The 4,599-nt window shown below is 35.5% G+C and overlaps 1 pseudogene; it reads left to right on the plus strand.

Moving 5' to 3' along the window:
* Positions 1-2,079: 2,079 nt before the first annotated feature.
* LOC101692868 lies at positions 2,080-2,612 on the plus strand (annotated as a pseudogene).
* Positions 2,613-4,599: the final 1,987 nt, after the last annotated feature.

A 4,599-nucleotide genomic window follows, 5' to 3' on the forward strand; every position in this document is an offset into this window, starting at 1 on the left:
GGGAGGACGGTGGCTGGGTGATGGACACTGGAGAGGGTATGTGCTATAGTGAGTGCTGTGAATTGTTTAAGACTGATGAATCACAGACCTGTACCCCTAAAACAAATAAAACATTATGTGTTAATAAAAAATTAATATAATTAAATGATTGGTTACTAAATGTTTTCTATTTTTTCTTCTATTCTTTGCTCTTCTTATCCTCTTTTTCTGTCTATTTGGATTAACTGAATACTTTCAAAAGAATCCTTTTGGCATTTCTTTTTACTCCCTCTGTCATTTTTTATGAATACCTATGTTTTAATGTTTTAGTAGTTGTTCTAAGAACTAAAATAGTATTCTTAATTTATCACAATCTTCCTTGAATTAATATTACACCAGTTTAGAAAATCAACAGGGAGAAAGTGGCTTTGAATAACACCCTGGACCAGATGGATCTCATAGATATATTCGAAACATTCCATTCTAAAACAGCAGAATACACATTTTTTCAAGTACACATGAAAGATTCTCCAGAACAGATCACATATTGGGCCACAAAAGAAGTCTCAACAAATGCAGATTATTTAAGTCATACCACGCATCTTTTCCTGCCACAATGCTATGAAACTAAAAATCAACCACAAAACAAACAACTAGAAAAAACATAAATACACAAAGGTTAAATAACATTCTAATAAACAATGAATAGGCCAATCAAGATATCAAAGAAGAGATTAAAAAATACATGTAGACAAATTAAAATGAAAACACGATGGTCCAAAATCTTTGGGATTCAGCAAAAACTGTTCTAAGAGGGAAGTTTATAACAATGCAGGCCTAGGGGCGCCTGGGTAACTCAGTGGGTTAAAGCCTCTGCCTTCAGCTCATGTCATGATCCCAGGGTCCTGGATCAAGCCCCTCATCTGGCTCTCTGCTCCAAGGATGTCCTGCTTCCTCCTCTCTCTCTGCCTGCTTCCCTGCCTACTTGTGATCTTTGTCTGTCAAATAAATAAATAAAATCTTAAACACACACACACACACACACACACACACAAAATGCAGGCCTAACTCAAGAAGCAAGAAAAACCTCAAACAAACAACTTAACCTTATATCTAAAGAAGTTAGAAAAAGAATAAACAAAATCTAAAACCAGTAGGAGGAAGGATTAGAGCAGAAATAAATAAGGAAACTAAAAAACCAAACCAAACCAAACCAACAACAAAAAACCCACAAGAAAATAGATCAATGAAACCAGGAGTTGAGTTGGTTCTTTGAAAAGATCAACAAAATTGGTAAGCGTTTAGAAATATAAGGAAGAAAAAAAGAAAATAAAGAGGAAAGGAATGGAAATAAATAAACAACAGAAAAAAGAAAGAGAAACTAATATAAAAAAAGAGGACTCATATAAATAAAATCAGAAATGAAACAGGAGAAATAATAACCAACACCACAGAAGTACAGAAGTACAAGGATTATAAGAGAATATAATGACAACAAATTAGACAATCTGGAAGGACTGGATAACTTCCAAAAACATAAAACCTCTGAAAACGGATTCAGGAAGAAATAGAAAATTTCAACAGGCAAATTACCAGCAATGAAATTGAATCAGTAATCAAAAAAGTCCCAACAAACAAAAGACCAGGACCAGACAGCTTCAAAGGTGAATTCTACCAATCATTTAAAGAAGAATTAAAACTTATTTTTCTCAAACTATTCCAAAAAATAGAAGAAGGAAAACTTCCAAATTCATTTAATGAGGCTGGTACTACCCTGATACCAAAACCAGATAAAGAATACTATAAAAGAAGAAAACTGCAGGCCAATATTTCTCATGAACACGGTGTATAAATCTGCAACAAAATATTAACAAACAAAATCCAACAACATATAAAAAACTATTCACCAAAATCAAGCAGAATTTATTCCTATGTTGCCAGGGTGGTTTAATATTTGCAAATCAATTGGTGTGATACATCATCTCAACAAGAGTAAGGATTAAAGCCATTTGATTATTTCAATAGATGCAGAAAAAACATCTGATGAAGTACAACATCCATTCATGATAAAAAACCATTAGCAAAGCTCGTGTTGGAATTATGACTAAACATCATCTGGATTTGATCTTCTGCCGCAAGCAGGCTGGTGTTGCCATCGAAAGACTATGTGAAAAATGTAATGGCAAATGTGTGATCTATGACTCCTACCTGTGTCCCTACACTCTGGTATGCATATGTGATGAGTGTAACTATGGCTCTTACCAGACGCTGTGTGATCTGGGGAGGCCCTGGGGTCTCAGATGCCTATTATTGTAAGGAGTACACACATCCAGGCAAAGGATAGAGATGGTTGCCCAAAGACTGTCAATTAGGGGAGCTTTATGACCCTTCTCTTCTATGAATACAAAAGGTATGGCTTCAAGAAGAGGCGATTGGTGGGTGGCCTTCTCTCCCACCCACCACCAGATGCTGCAGCTGTCAGAAAAGATGGCAATCACCACCAGCGCAGAAGCAGGAGAGAGCTCCTCCACAGGCCCCTCTCCACCTTTCCTCCTCTTACCCTGACACATGATAGGAATGGAAAAAGAATCTTTACACAACACTCTTGGCAGACCAGAGCAGAGAAAAATTGATAGATTGGCTCATAGTTTTTCTTGAATTCAAGAAACAAGTGTGTATTCCAAATTGCTATGTTCTCTCTACCCCAAGAGCTGCTTCTTCTTCCTTTTTTAGACACCAAGAGCTTCTGAAACAGGAATAATACTGCCTCAGTCTTCTGTTTGATGAATTAACTGTGAAGCTACCACAGTGAGAAACCTGTTCTTGGCAGCAGCCCTGATGGCAGACCTCATGGAGGAGACATCTGCTGGGTTGGGGGGAAGCTCTCAGAACAATCAGCGTGGACACTAAATCTTGTAACACGTAGCAGGTGATGCCTGCTCATGTTATTTTCCTTCTGAGAACTTGGAAAACCTTTCTCTTGCTATTGTGTTAAGGAAAGCAGGTGTTTCTTTACTGGTTTTTTTAAAAAAAATAGCAAAATAGGTTTAGAAGGAACATACCTCAACACAATAAAGGCCATATATGAAAAACCCACAGCTAAAATCATACACAATGGTGAAAAATTGAGAACTTTCCCCCTCAGATCAGGAACAATACAAAGATGTCCACTTTCACCATTTTTATTCAACATAGTACTGGAAGTCCTAGCAACAGCAGTCAGACAAGAAAAGGACAAAAAGTGCCTCCAAATTGGTAAGGAAGAATTTTGTTAAGCATTCACTATTTGCAGATGACATGATATTATACATAGAAAACCATAAATAAAAACTCTAGCAACAATCTATTAGAACAGATAAATGAATTCCATAAGGTCACAGCATACAAAATTGGTTGCTATACACTATACAAAATTGGTTCTATACACTAATAATGAAGTAGCAGCAAAAAAAATGAAAAAAAATCCCATTTACAACTGAACCAAAAATAATAATATAACTAGAAATAAACTTAGCCTTGGAGGTGAAAGACCTATATTCTAAAAACTATAAAACATGGATAAAAGAAATTGAGGACAACAAGAACAAATTGAAAGATATTTCATGTTCATGGACTGGAAGAACAAATATTGCTAAAATGTTCATATTACCCGAAATAATCTACAGATTTAATGTAATCTCTATCAAAACACCAGTATCATTTTTCATAGAACTAAAATAAAAATCCCAAAATTTGTATGGAGCCACAAAAGACCCTGAATAGCCACAGAAATCTTGAAAAAGAAGAACAAAACTGAAGGTATCACAATCCCAAATTGCAAGATACACTACAAAGTTCTATTAATCGAAACAGTATGGGACTGGCACAAAAATAGACACCTAGGTCAATGGAACAGAATAAAGAGCCCAGAAATAAACGCACACTTATATGGTCAATTAATCTTTGACAAAGAGCCAAGAATATTCACTGGAAAAGACAGTCTCTTCAAAAAGTTGTGTTGGGAAAACTGGACAGCTACATGTGAGAGAAAAACTGGACCATTTTCCTATACCATACATAAAAATAAACTCAAAATTGATTTAAGACCTTAATGGAAGACTTAAAACCATAAAAATCCTAGAAGGGAGCATAGGCCATCATTTCACTAACATCAGCCATAGAAAAATTATTCTAGATATGTCTCTTGAAGCAAGGGAAACAAAAACAATAAACTATTAGAACTACATCAAAGTAAATAGCTTCTGCACAGCAAAGAGAACAATGAGCAAAATTAAAAGATGGCCTACTGAATAAGAGAAAATACTTGAAATTGGCATGTCTGATAAAGGGTTAGTATCCAAAATATATAAAGAACTTATACAACTCAATGCACAAAAAAACCAAATAATCCAATTAAAGAATGTGCAGAAGACATGAACAGACATTTCTCCAAAGAAGACATATAGACAGCCAGCAGACACAGAAAAAGATGTTCAACACCCTAATCATCAGGGAAATGCAAATCAAAACCACAATGAGATATCACCTCACACCTATTAGAATGGCAAAAGTAAAAAACAAAAGAAACAAGTGTTCACAAGGATGAGAAAAAGGAACCCTTGTGCACCACTGGTGGGAAGG

Source organism: Mustela putorius, unplaced genomic scaffold, assembly GCF_011764305.1.
Source record: "Mustela putorius furo isolate JIRA1106 unplaced genomic scaffold, ASM1176430v1.1 tig00003869_pilon_pilon_pilon, whole genome shotgun sequence".
In the NCBI taxonomy this organism is placed as follows: domain Eukaryota; kingdom Metazoa; phylum Chordata; class Mammalia; order Carnivora; family Mustelidae; genus Mustela; species Mustela putorius.